Source organism: Apis cerana, linkage group LG11, assembly GCF_029169275.1.
Source record: "Apis cerana isolate GH-2021 linkage group LG11, AcerK_1.0, whole genome shotgun sequence".
Lineage (NCBI taxonomy): Eukaryota > Metazoa > Arthropoda > Insecta > Hymenoptera > Apidae > Apis > Apis cerana.
In genome coordinates, this window is record NC_083862.1 from 955,302 (window position 1) to 970,055 (window position 14,754).

The 14,754-nt window shown below is 30.8% G+C and overlaps 1 protein-coding gene and 1 long non-coding RNA gene across 33 annotated transcripts in view; one reads left to right on the top strand and one right to left on the bottom strand.

The window, feature by feature from the left end:
* Window positions 1-14,754, top strand: part of LOC107998497 (RYamide receptor-like) — a 102,175-nt gene that overhangs the window by 24,865 nt on the left and 62,556 nt on the right. The window lies entirely within an intron of this gene.
* Window positions 74-14,754, bottom strand: part of LOC107998504 (uncharacterized) — a 130,660-nt gene continuing 115,979 nt past the window's right edge. For 8 of the 14 annotated variants that reach the window (XR_009831730.1, XR_009831728.1, XR_009831727.1 and 5 more), the window contains 6 exons: window positions 4,010-4,190; window positions 3,497-3,931; window positions 3,181-3,331; window positions 2,926-3,073; window positions 844-2,848; window positions 74-586 (listed from right to left, as the gene is read on the bottom strand). This is a non-coding gene — a long non-coding RNA (uncharacterized LOC107998504). Of the gene's footprint in view, window positions 587-843; window positions 2,849-2,925; window positions 3,074-3,180; window positions 3,332-3,496; window positions 3,932-4,009; window positions 4,191-6,944; window positions 6,991-8,016; window positions 10,834-13,864; window positions 14,032-14,754 lie in introns of those variants that run through there. The other 6 variants (XR_009831729.1, XR_009831731.1, XR_009831723.1 and 3 more) reach the window with 5 other exon arrangements.

The window sequence follows — 14,754 nt, forward strand, 5'->3', positions numbered from 1 at the left end:
TGAAAAAATTAAAATAAAATTAAAACAAAATTTCTTGAAAAAAAAGGGGAAGAAAAAATAAAAAATACATAAATATCAAAAAAATATATAAACTATATTGTTCTATACCATATAGAAATACAAATATACAATATGCAAAAATATTTGAAATCTATTACGATAGAAAATATTTTCCAATAGTCCAATTTCCATAAAATTAATATTATACGACAATAAAATTACAATTATAAAATAATACTATAAATAACACTTTAATTATTCCTTAAATCAATACTGTCAATCCAAAAATTTAAAATATAAAGTTTTAGAATATAATAAAATATATAATAAAAGTATAACATATATAACAAGAATTTAACAAAAAAATATAACATTTCTATTATAAAATCTATTATTGCTTTATTTTTCTTTGAATTTCTCCAATTTTCTGTTTCTTCTCTTTTTTTTCTTTTTTTCTCTCTCCATTCTTTTTCTTATTCTTAATCTTCGTCTATCTTCTCTTCATGTCTATTTCTTATTTTTATGATCCTTTCATATCTTTTATCCTTTCTATTTTCTTCCTTAAAATTTACTCTGCTTTGCTGCCCTTTAAGATAAAATTATATATAAATTATTTATGAAAACACAAAAAAATATATAAAATATGCGACATGTAAAAATATATTATATATCTCAAAATATTATAAAAATTGATTAAAAATTTAATCTCATCATAAAACCAATATTTCTTTAAGAAATTTTATCAAAAATTAATTCTATGTCAATCTTTATCAATCTATAAATAACATGAATAACAAAACAAGTTATTCTCTAATTTATTATAAATACAGAGAAATAGTGTACCTGCACAATGGTTCAAGCGGCGCGATGAAAAATTTCAATTTTCGCCAAACTATCTCCAATATACAACGGATCATCCTGGCAGCCGTTCTATTTTTCAAGGGATTTTTCACTTTCGAGGGCTTCCGCTGATCGCCATGTTTCAGGATGCAGGGGACGTATAGCTTCCGTGCCTGTGTTATAAATTGATTGACGCGTCTGTCAAATGCAGTGACAATGGGTATAACGTGATCAGCAGTGTGTCGATCGACGTGAATAATTGTGATGCTATTACACATCGAATGATCATTTTGATTCAACTGTTAATTAACGATGCCTGTGGCCAACACTCATATATCTTGCATAATGCGTGATGTATGGATCCTCATTAATGAACACATTGTATTAAGTTGCTCCAAGTGAATTGTCGTTTTCTTTCTTACTTCAATTAACAATACCAAGTTTAACGTTATTGTGTTTCTTTTTTTAAACTATATCACATTAAATTTAACTTTCTTACACAATTATTTTTATAACAATTTGCTATTTTTGTACAATTATACTATTCTATGAAATTAGATTTTAAACAAAATTTGAATCATGTTTAATTATGTGATAGAATTTTAATATTGGATATTTACTTTTTACTTTATTTTCTTAAATAATATAAATTATATTTTATATAATTATATGAAACTAATGATATATCTAAACAATAGTATTCAATAATAAAGATAATAAATTTTTTCTGAATTATTTTATACATTCAGTAAAATTAAAAAATTCTTTAAAAATTGTTAACTTAATATATATTCGAAAGAAAATAAAATACGGAAAATGGTAAATGATAAGTTATAAGCAGATAAATGTTAATTATGTCAGAGTTATTTTAATCATAAATAATGTCAAAGAATTTAAAAAAAATTGCTTCTAAAGATAGTACAAAATATGGATTCAAGATTTTTTTTCGCAATCTTTAATTTGAACTTTGAACCATAAACTTAATTTAGATCATCTTTGGTTAATGATAATTATATTAGTTGATTAAATGCATGTCTATAAAAAATTGAACGTGTAATATATTATTCTCATTTAAAAAATGGAGCTAATTTCATCAGATTATCTTCAATTGATCGTTGTCATAATACGATTAATTTTAACATAATTACATTTATCTTCTAATCTTAATTTTTTACTTTCTAAAAAAGTTTTTCCATTAAAAAGATTAAAAGATTGCACAACGAAAGTATAATTTGGTCTTCCGTAACTAATTATAAAGTTCATACTTTTGTATGATAATTCTGATTCAATTATAAATAAAAATATAAATGTTTAAAATGTTCTCATCTTTTCTACTAATATTATTTATTTTAATTTTTCTTATTAAAATTTTCTATCTTCCTATTAGAATTTACTATATATTCAACATTTTATTACATTAAAAATAAAATTTCTTGTATCACAAAAATTTAAACGCTTTTTCAATCTATTCCTGCAAGAACATCCATAGAAAACACGACCAATGTTTTCACAGTGCTTCACGAATTCGTTTACACGATCAAATTTATATTCTCCTCGAACGGGAGAAACTTTCATGGTGTCAAAATATTCATATCCATTAAAACTGGAATCTTTCGCTCGCATGAAGTTATCGAAGCGAATTAACTTTTTATTCAAAGATTCAACGTTCCAAACAATATCACAGCTTCACGAACAATTTTTAAAATTTGATTATTCTTTCATGCAATGAAACTCATCGAGAGCCAACTATTTGTTCAATCCTCTTACACGTTTGCACTTCGATCTTACCATCGGGAAGAATTAATATCACGAGTCGAGAACTCGTTTTTAATGAACTGGATGTCCTCGAAATATTTCACGTTATGGCCAGGTAATGAACGGCTTTTAAGAACTGTGACAACTCATTGAATTTTTTTAATGAATTCTTTTATCGATTGTAATTGCCTGATTTTGTTACTGAAAGTTAAATACCGTGAACACAGGATGTTTCATACAATTTGATCTAAACCTGTAGAGGATAAAGGAAAATTTTATTAAAATTTTTAATTTTATGAGAATTTAATGTAATAATTTTAAATATAATACCTTTAAATCTTTAAGAGATCCGACAATTTATTATATTTTTAATGGATTCTTTTTATTAATTGTAATATCAGGATGTTGTTACTTGAAACGTTCATTTATGGATATAGAATATGTCATATAACTTATATTCATTAACTATAATCAAGTTCTGAAAATAGAAATATGAAAGAGGATAGAAGAGGAAAATTTTAATAAAATGTAAAATATTGTAAGATATTTTATAAAAATGTAATATAATTTGCTTTAGGCTAATACCTGTAAATCAGTACAAGATAAAAGCAAGTTAAATTAAAATTTAATTTTATAATTTCGATTTTTGAAGTATTATAAAATATATTTATGACAAAACAAGTGTGATTTTCGCAATACGACTCTAATATGATGCAGATATTTCTTCAAATTAATTCTGTAAATAAAAATTAAATATATTTTACAAATGAAGTTTTGTAAAAATTAAGAAACATTTCTTTAATTGCATAATGTAATAAATATATAAAACCAAATCAAATATCAAATATGCAAAGAATGAATCTACATCTAAATTACAAGTAAAAAAAAAAAAAATACCTACTACATTATTCTATAAATTTATATATTTCAAACGAAAATCTTTCTTGAATATAAAAGTGTTCTTCTCGACTGCTTCATTTCTTTTTTCCTAGAACTCTCGTTATGCATCGAGGATCTTGATGTATATGAGACTTAATTGAACTGACACGTGGAATGCGAGTAAATACATATATCACCCGCACAAAGTGAATCTTGGATCATTTTGAAGCATCGGCATTGCCATGTAATTTCAAACATGATGGAGTATTTATTAAGATGCAGTTAAATGCAAAATAGATACTCTTAAAAACGATGCTTATTTTTTGCACATTTTTCTTCTTTTTCAGCATTCATATTTAAATATTTCAAATAAAAAATATACAGCTCTCCCTTTGTGTTTGTAATTTTCATTCAGTTTTGCAATAGGTAACTTCTTTTTATCAACAACATCTGTTTTCTAAGAACAGAAATTTTTTTTCAATTTTTATTACTCTACTACATTCACAAAAAAAAAAAAAAAAGAAAACAAACTTACCTTCGAACTTTATTTCAGGTCCCTGAAATAAATCATTGCTCCTGTAACAATAGAAGAAACTTGGATTTATAAAAGAAAATGTTCTTGGTCGCCATTTCATTGTCAAATTTCAGAACTTCTGCCTTACAGAACCCTGTGTCTATTGTATAACACGATCACCTCGTGAGTTCCCTGAAGTTCCCTGAAAAAAGGGCAGGAAATAGAAAATAAATAAACGAAAAAAAATCCTAAAATTTTTAATTATTCAACATTCTTAAAATAAAATTCGGAAATATATTATCAAAAATCAAACGATTCGCTATAACAATCTGATAAACCAACGATAGATTCATATTCGAAAATTTACAATTTAATTACTATGAAATCGAAATACAATAATATCAATTCTCTCTTAGAATAAAAAATAAAAATCTTCCCTTTATATTCAAATTACAAAATTACAAAAGACCATTTTTAAAATTCCCCCCCAAAAAACCAAATATTTTTACAGCCAGCCCTAATAATAATAATAACAATAAATCAAAAGACAACAATCAACAACCAAACAAACAAACTCATATATCTAGAAACTATCTTTCCCCGAGAATCCCTCTCTCTCTCCTTTCATCCCTTTTCGAATTACAAATGCATCGAGGCAAGGTTCAAGGGAATCGAGCTTCATTTCCGCGTCACGCATCAAAGTGCAGAGAAATTCACACTTTGCCGAGCCGTCCTTACGAGTCGAGAGAAAGAGAAAGAGAAAGAGAGAGCGAGAGCGAGCGGGCGAGTAAGAGAGAAAGCGACATCGAGCAAGCGAATACGAGAGAGAGCGAGAGCGAGAGCGAGCGGGCGAATAAGAAAGAGAGCGAGAGCAAGCAAGCGAATAAGAGAGAGAGCGAGAGCGAGCGGGCGAGTAAGAGAGAAAGCGACATCGAGCAAGCGAATACGAGAGAGAGCGAGAGCGAGAGCGAGCGGGCGAATAAGAAAGAGAGCGAGAGCGAGCGGGCGAGTAAGAAAGAGAGCGAGAGCGAGCGGGCGAATAAGAAAGAGAGCGAGAGCAAGCAAGCGAATAAGAGAGAGAGAGAGCGAGAGCGAGCGGGCGAGCGAATAAGAGAGAGAGAGAGAGAGAGCGAGAGCAAGAGCGAGCGGGCGAGTAAGAGAGCGACAGATGGAGTGAGTGAGAGCGAGATGGAGCGAGTGAGAGCAAGAGCAAGAGAAGAGAAAGCGGAGTCGGCGGCCCAGCAGGGCATACACACTGTGCCGCGATATCCTCGTTAAATCTTATCCCGAGAGACGGTGGACCCGCGGCGGTGCTCGTTATCAAAGGGATCCCCCTATGTTTTAACAATATACTTGCGAGACGGTGTACATACTTTGCCGTGAACAGGTCTGGCTTTCGCGTGAACAGTTGTGCGCACTTCCGTGTCTAGCCGAGGGTTCTGATATTTTCTCGCGCTTCTTCGCGACGCAACCTCGAAGCAACGGGGAAAATTGTCATTAAAGGGAGGGGGGTTTAATGAGAGAAAGGTTTTGTTACACGGTTCAGGAAATAGTTTTTCTAAATTATCCCCTTTTCTCATATTTTTCGCCTTCTTTTAAATCATTTTCGAGATGTTCTTTTTCGATTGTTCAATCTCTATAAGATAAAATTAGTTCGATATATTTTCTATTCCTTTTTTTGAACAATATTTCTCAATCAACACAACACAACAATTTTCATAATCGGCGGATTGGTAAGAGGATAAGATACGATAAAAGAAGAAGGGTAAGTAATTACGAAGATGGATAAATTTTGAAAATTGTCAACTAAAAATAACAGATCATCTTGATTTTAAATTATGGTTCGGGAAGAAAAATCCAGCCGGACTGAGCAAGCTTATAAATTCATGAACAAGATGGAATGGAGAATTTACTTCTTCCAAGTGCACAAAGTATAAATCCTAATTTTGTATTTATATTAATTTCAGCTTCTTAAAAAAGATGAAAAGTTATATTCACGAGGTAAAAATACATTTGATCGCACGGCAGGAAGTTAATTACATACTAGACTTTTTCGAAAAATCTACCCTCTCCAATTACGTAAAAACTTGACTTGAACAGGAGAGAAACTAGAACCCCATACTCTTGATAATTACAAGATAGGCAATGCATGCCGTATAATATATTTTATAGATCGAGTTATAGAATGATTAAATTACAGAGGGATATGATAAAATAAATATTTCGATAAATACGATGACGTTAATTTCACGATAGATATTATAATTTTCTCGCGTATTATAATTTCTGATCAGTAATTTAAAAAACATATATACATGTACATAATCATAATTTGTACTACGAGCTTGACAAAATTGACACGATCATGAATAATAAATTCATATAATAATATAGAAGATTATATTTTCTGGCATGCAATTTTTGTAAAATTCTAATCGAGACTTTTATTTCTAACATTTAAACATTTAAACAATTTTCAACAAATATATATTAAAAATATTAGAATTAGATTTTGTTTAAAGGAATTATTCCGACTTTGGTCATTAATTCTCTCGTTCGAAGAATCAGTGTTACATCTAAAAAAAAAAGAAGATATTATATCACATTTTCCAAAATTCGTAAAAAAAAAAAAAAAAAAAGAAATCCAAATATGTAAATATCCATTAACAAATATCGCACTCTTGTCGTAATTAGACAATGGAAGAGTTGTTCGAGCAAAATTAATTCGCATTACGCGTTTCTCAAAGTGTTCAACAACTGTCCCCAAACGTCGCCGGTGTGTCAGACATGAAAGCGAAGCGCGCTTTAATTAATGCACCGAGTAGGCAAGCCCCAAGTTTCCGTTTCCTTGAATTCAAAGCAGCCATCTGGGCATAGGCAGAGTCCCTGTTCCACTACCGAAAACGCGGCCCATGTGACGGTCAAAGCGACCAACTTCCGCTCTATCCATCATTACCTCTCGCTATTTCCCAATTTTCCACGTGGACGATCTTCCTTTTATCCTGGACAAATATATATTTCTCTATTTAAGCGAATATATTCGAATATATTTCGCGAGGAATTGTAACCTAGACGTAGGGTAATTTGAATGAGATTTTTAAAATTTTGTCATCGATTAAAAATCATTTGAAAATTACGCGAGATAAAAAGAAATCCAATGAATAATTCTTTGCACATTTGTCCGAGAAATGCAATGTCTCGAATCGGGGAAGAAATAAAGAGAAAAAAAGAAAAAAAATAACGAGACATAAATTCAAGTTTATTTAAGCTCGAATAAGCAAGAATATTCCACTGTATCTTGTAGATGGTTCGTTAGCTGTCTTTGTATTATACGTAATATATCATGTATCAACCGCTATAAGTGACTGCTCAATCTCCTTTATTACCGCAACTGAAAAATCCAACGAAACCCATCGTGGCAATGTGTGTCGAACCGTATAAACCGCAAGAGTTAAATCTGATTAAAATGGATCGCTTGCGTGCGTTTCGCCATTAAAAACCTATTTTCCATGCTCGACTAAAAATACGTGACGACAATAACAAGTCGTCTCTGCAGCGAAATCGTACAATAGCTCTGTCGGTGGACCGAACAGTTTTCAGGAACGATATTTTTCGAAAATAATGAAAACTTATTTCACACGAGATGATTTAATTAACGATGCCGTGTAATTTTCATTTTCATTTTGGAATTTTTTTTACGCGAGTACAGCGTTTGTTGTATTTCGTTTAAAAGTATCGAGTGTTTTATTCATTTCTTTTTTTCTTTTTTTACAAGATGTTGTAATTTTATTGGTATTTAAACGGGATATAATTTCACTTTACTAGCGTTTAATTTAATACATAAAATTTACGTATAACCTAATTACATATATTTTACTTCGCGATGTAACATAACCTCACTTAATAGATAAAATTTGTAGATCTTCGTTCGTTTCATCGCGTTACTTATTACGCAACTTGGAACTTACTAACGTGTAACTTATAAAATTTCTTTAATAGTATTATTTTGATTGTGTAAGAGTACGCACCGTATGTCCTTCGATCGATTAATCTAAAAAAAAATAAAACTCGTGGGTCTTCGTTTCATTGCGAAACGTGTTACCGTTATACAAGAAAATTCACTAGTCTAGTAACTTGAACAACTAATCTAACCTAAAATATAAAACTCGTACGTGTTTATTTGCTTCGTTACAAAACTTGTCACTAATAAGGAAGAAAATTAATAAATTATAAATTATTCATAGACGATTATCGTACAATTGATTGAATCGTACAGAGAGACAAATATTATTTATCCATACGATACGCTTCGTATAAATATACAATTCCACTGGAAAATGTCAACGAATTATTCAAAAATACAACTCGTATTATATTTTTCCACCAGTTACCACCTTTCTCTATGGTTGGACAGTACATCAATGTTCATTTCACGCCATCATCGCTCTCTTTATTCTCATTCGCGATATTTAAAAAAATACACAACACTGCACGTTACGAAAAATTTGCCGCAATATGCATATCTCGACGTGTCGTTTCATATGATGTCACTGTCCTCCCTCGAAAATACAACATTTTACGACTTCTCTCTCTGCCAGAACTGGAAAGAACGGATATATCTGTTGCATTGGAACTGACAGTCTCTTTCCATAGGTTGTCGTTGCCTTTGAACGAGGCTGGCATATAAATGCATCGTTGCCCGTGACGAGAAGGTTTCCAAGCGATAAAAGCGTAAACGCACGGGTATATCGACGACAGCTACATTCACGCGATTCGATCGTGCCAATCGTTTCGCTCGTGTCTGGCCTTCTTCTTATTCCTTATCTCCTTTCCTTCATCTCTTACTAACTCGGGCCAAATGTTTGCACTTTTCAACTTCAACCATATATACCTTATCTTTCGATATTTTCTCAGGAATATAGATATGATTGTTTCGTAGGAAAATAAAATTTGTGCGTCTCGTGTCAATTTTTTTCCGGGAGAGAAAGGGAGAGGAGGAAAATTAGGAAAAATTGGAATTTTTTTTCTGTTAATAAAATATGAGAAGAGAATAATAAAAACGGCGTGTTTTCAACTTTATACGATATATTTCGATATTTTGTCAGAAATGTAAATTAACGATTGTTTTATGAAAAAATAAAATAACTTTAGATGTTAATACTATGTACTGTATCAACGTTAATATCCAACGATATTTATGTAAAAAGACAATAATTTAATGCATTTTCGTATTTATATAGTTAAAAAAGAGAAAGAAGGTAATGTCGTAATAAAATATTTAAATGAAATGTAAATATTTGTATTTTTACATTGCTCAGCAAAAGTTCCTGCCAGTTTATGGTGCTATTTGATTTCGAGGAACTGGCCAGGACGTATAATTTCTTCCATCAGAATGAAAATTGCGAAGAGCCAAGTCTGGCATCGCGTTTAATCAGATCGAATAAAGGGAACCAGACTCTCGCTACAATTTCAAAGGGATTCGTGGAAAGTTTGGAAAATACGCAAGAGGCGGGAGGTCTTGCGGAAACGAAAAGTGAAAAGTTTTGCGAAAAGTTTGAGAATAAAACCGAAGATCGATCCGTGGTTGATGAAAAGACTGTTCGATTGTTTCAATTTGGGAAGATTGTCCGCATCGTTCCACGTAACCACGCTCGCCAACTTACGACGAGTTAAAAGTTCCCAATCTATCTTAAAATAAAACTGGGGAAGCGGAAGATGGAACGTTTCGCAAAATAAAATTTCCGATTTTGATTATTTTTCTTTTTTTTAGAATATTTGAAATATTCAAACATCTTTTACGTCTCATAAAATTTTATTGCAATTTGGAAGCACAAGAAGTAATGATAATTTATGAAAATTTTTACATTTGAGTGGAAAAATAAGTGAAAGATATATGATATGATATTATATCAAGATCGATTAAAAAAAAAAAAAAAAAAGGAAAATTTAACCGTATCGTAAAAAATAAAATATATTTTCTAATATCAGTTTATAAAATTTATTGGAACGATTTTATAACAATTTCTTTTTTTTTTTTTACGATCGAAGAGGTGTCCGTGTATCTATAAATGAGAGTGTACATTTGTCGAGAAGCGGGCGGAAACAATTTCGAACGAGCAGTATATACGTTTTCCATTGGACCGTATGTTATTGGAATTGTGTTTAAACCGCGTTCCGTATTCCCGCGCGCGCCAGTTTCGACACCGATAACGAATTAACGCCATTGAAAATTATTACACCTGGCGAAACCACCTGAAAATAATTCCATTCTGCCAGAGATTCGAAACAATGGGAAATCTCTGGACGGAATGGAACGATAAAACAACTGGTGCTATCTCGCCCTAGTGTTTGGACACTTTCTATGTTAATGGAATCCTGGCCTGGATTAAAACATTGGAGTAAGTCTTGGAGAAATATTATACAAGTTTGATTAATACTGAATGGGTTTGTTATTAGAGTAGAGAATTTGAATGAGAGAAGCGTGAAAAAAGAAAAATTGAAGAATTTGAAATATTTTGAATTTTGAAACGATTTTAATTTAAATGGAGAAATTGAAGAGTTCAAGGAAAATAAAATTTAAGGGATAGTTAATATTTTGAAATATTTTGAACTTCGTTCGATCGGGCGTTGTATTATTTTTCTGAAAATACACTCTCGTGCATTTTTCTTCCATTAAATTAAATTTATTCATTTTTCTACCTTTAAATTACAAACAGTTTTTATGCACTGTCACGCTCACGTATGCATGTACACGTTCCACTTTTGTAAATAAAGACTCAACATTCGCCCTTAGGCGAATGTAAAGTGTTAAAATAGGACAAAAATAATAATAAAAAAAAAAAAAAAAAAAAAAAAAAAAAAATTGAAAGTGAAAAAGTTTTTATCCTATAACTAACTTCATAGTTTCTCAAAGTATAATATATAGAATAGATTCAAAAGTATAGGATATATTTGTAATTCATGAGAAGCAAACTCCAAGTATGCAAATTGCGTGATATTTCAAAAGTTCCTTTTCGATTCTTTTTTTTTTTTCTTATTCATCGCACATTATTGTGATCTATCTTTTATAAAAATCAATTCGTATCATTGTATTATAAATAAATTGTAACAAATTGAACGAGCTTTAAAATAACTTTTTATTTATTTAATAATTGATAAAAGATGCTAAATAGCAATTTCAACAATTGCATAAATTAATGTACACTGCAAACGAGAGAGATCGGCCAATAATGAGTTAATTTTAACTCAAATTATTACAATATAAGACAAGTCGTTGATGTCTGAAGATGACTTCAATAACAAAAGGTCGTTTAGTAACATAACAGCTGGTAAATTAATGGTATTTGAAGCAATGACTTGCATCGTTCATATAACCAATTTAAACGATAATGTTTTGCTCCATTGACATGTAACAAGCAAATATACTACACGCGCAATTAGAATACATACATAGTTTCTTCTGGATAACATTGCATTCGTGATAAAAATTTATCAATCTTGCAATGGAACGTTACTCCCCTGTTCTATTTTACCTACAGTGGGCAACCAATTGGTGACAGTTGTTTCCGTTATTCGATTTGAAAGTTCCCGCGTTTAATTCCGCTACCGGAAATAATCTTAAACTTATTAAACCGTCGACCAAACGATTTCCTCCGTCGAATCGAGCCCAGATCCCAACAATTATAACCGAATCTCGCGAATAGTCGATTGGGTTAGATGTGGTTGCAAACTTACCGCGAACTCACCAAGGAACTGCAACTCTAATGGCTGATCAAGCCGTTACAGACACGTAAACGAGATAAAGGCCTCTTTTCTCCTTTCATAATTGCTCGTTACATCGTTGCTAACAGGCAGGTTGAATCGGTTAATTGGTTTTAGTTGGCAACGCTGCTTTGCAGCTTTTCGGATACAATGGATTGAATGAAATTTTAATTAAAGAGCTCGGAGCTGACAATGAAAATTTTTGGCCTTAAAATGGAGAAGAGAGAGCGATTTTGAATTTTACGCCAGATATGGTTGAAATCATTACTTTGTATAAGCCATTTTAACGGATTAGAGCTGCAATGGAAAAAAAAAATTTTTCTTTACGACGTAATCTTCATTTATTTTAAAATTCCTTAAAATTTTATCTTACTTTATGATGATCCATAGATTTAATAATAACTTATATAATAATTTTATAATTAGCAAAATTATCATTCAAAATCTATAATTATTTCTCTCCAAGTGGCTTAGTTAAATTTACTTCATTAAAAAAAAAGAAAAAGCAAATTATTTTACAAGGAATTTTCAAAGGAATGTTCTATACGAGTTGCAGCCCCATAACTTATCGATGAATTATAACAGGGACAATTATACCAGTTTTCCCATTCCAAAATTGCACTGTTGGCAACCGGCTCTGGATTTAATGGAATTAATTTGATAAGACAGAATGTGTAAACTCCATGAAATCGCATTTACTACATGGATATCTATCACCGACGATTTCGAAAACCGATAATCCTATAAACTGGCAAGATACGTACGAGAATTCCATAAATTCCCCGTCTCGCGTTGCAAATGGCCGATTCGCGTTTTCCCTCCTTCTGTCCAGGCTAAGGTAAAGAGGTGCAGAAATAAAAATGGGAAGAAGGCAATTTATCCGCGAAAAACGATTAATCTTCGGGAGTTTAATGCGTTCCTTGCGTGGGACAACGGTGACTCGAGTTATCAATTATAAAAGTTGGGTGGTCGAGGTTATGAAAAAAGGACGAAATGATTAAAATATTGTGTAATCGTTATTCTTCCGTAATTAATCATTTTGCAATTAAAGGGGCTATTATCTTTTCGCTTAGTCTCGAAATTTTCTTAACGTCTTATTTTTCCACGATAAGAATAGATCTATCGGACACGATGAATTTTCGTAAATTGGATATAAATTTTATTATACGTAAAACATTTCGACAAAATTAGAAAGATATATATATATATATTAATAATAATAATAATGAAATAATAAATTTAAAAATATTATTCAAGTATTATCTATGAAATATTCAATAGAAAAATTTTTATCGATCGTATTTTATTCAATTATGTTCTATAATATTCATCTGACATAATAAAATATTGCAGCGAGACGATAATAAAAAATTTCGCAAGAAGATTATGAAAGAATAAAGTGTTTACATGTGCTATGTAAATATGGTGGTATTCACAGAGATATTGTAATTCAAATATTAAATTTTCTCTTTTATAATATCAAACATCTCATATTAATTATTGAAAAAAATTTATTATTCGCAATTTAATACTTTTTAAAATTGATATGAATAAATGATAATTCTTAACGACAATATTTTTTTTTCTTATAAAAAATTATATAGTTGTATTAAAAATAAGAATAAAATTAAGAATAACAAGTATCAAAAATAGAAAGAATCCTAATTATTTTTATACGAGATATTAAATTGTACCGTTAAAAGCAATAACTTGTAGTTTTAAAGATATCCAACTTGACAATTTATTAAATTTATTCAAACTGAAACTGTTGTAAAATTTACACGATAGTTCTGAAGTTTGTATAAGTTGAACTGTTAAAGATGTCCAACAACTGACTATTAAAATTATTCATTGAAAAAATTTAGACAGTTCAAGGACTTTATAGGTTAGAAAAGAAGTTGCGTGATATACGATACCTCTTTTAAACGAATTGTTCTCGTTTAAAACGTTTTCTTGAAGGTTTTAACACTCATTAATACATATCGACAGGTATACAGAGAGAAACCACACAAGTGGCTCGATATTTTCGAAGAAGCTTAAGTTACAATCGATAGGAATGTTCCTTAACAACGTACGCCTAACTAATTCTATTTCCATCGTTCAAGAGTCTCTTACCTCATCGTACCGTTTATTCTAGAAAAAACGTTCGTTGGAAATTAATTGCAGGATCACCATAGATCTTCTGTACACACTTTAGAAATTTTTGAAACGAGCAAGCAGATGTATCGCCTAGTTCAATAATTACACAAAGACGTATACTTTATAATACCGGGTCACAATTCTCAAGGGGGAGGGGGGGGGGGGAATAATTACGTTATTTTATCCTAGATGGCACTCTCGTTTTCCTTATTCTTTTTCTAGTTATATTTTTAGAAACGATGATATTTACATTTTAAAATAAAAAAAAATGCAATGTAACACAAGTTTAAAATATTATTAAATATCACGAGATTAAATTAATCGTTTCAAAAGATCTTGTAGAATAAAAATTTCAAAATCTAATTTATTTTTTTATTAATAGCCTAGTTATTCTAGGGACAATGGTTCTTTTTTTTTTAAAGCAGCACAACGCTGCATACGCGATCATCTTTGTTTTGCTTGCTTACTTCATGGACTGGTATGTTCTAGATACAACGATCCTACATTCAATGACGACAAGATATTCTAATAGTTCGTAATTCATAAAACATTACACAACACAAAACTTTAAAAATGAATTTTCCGGTTCGATTTTAATTGTCAGGTTGGATAGTCTAACATTATTATATTTCAAAATACTACACGAGGGAAATGTCCATTGTTCGTGTCCCTGACATAAATTGTTCCAAAGCTGAATAGCTGTCTGTGATAAACGAGCAAGATCGATCTCTCTTAGTCACCCCTGTTTTTCCGTACTTTCATTGAATCGACCGAACTGTCTGATTCATCAGTCCCTCCCAAACTTGGGTTATTGACACAAAAGTTAGATTTTACGTCAGTTTGGATGATTCTTGACAACGATGGTA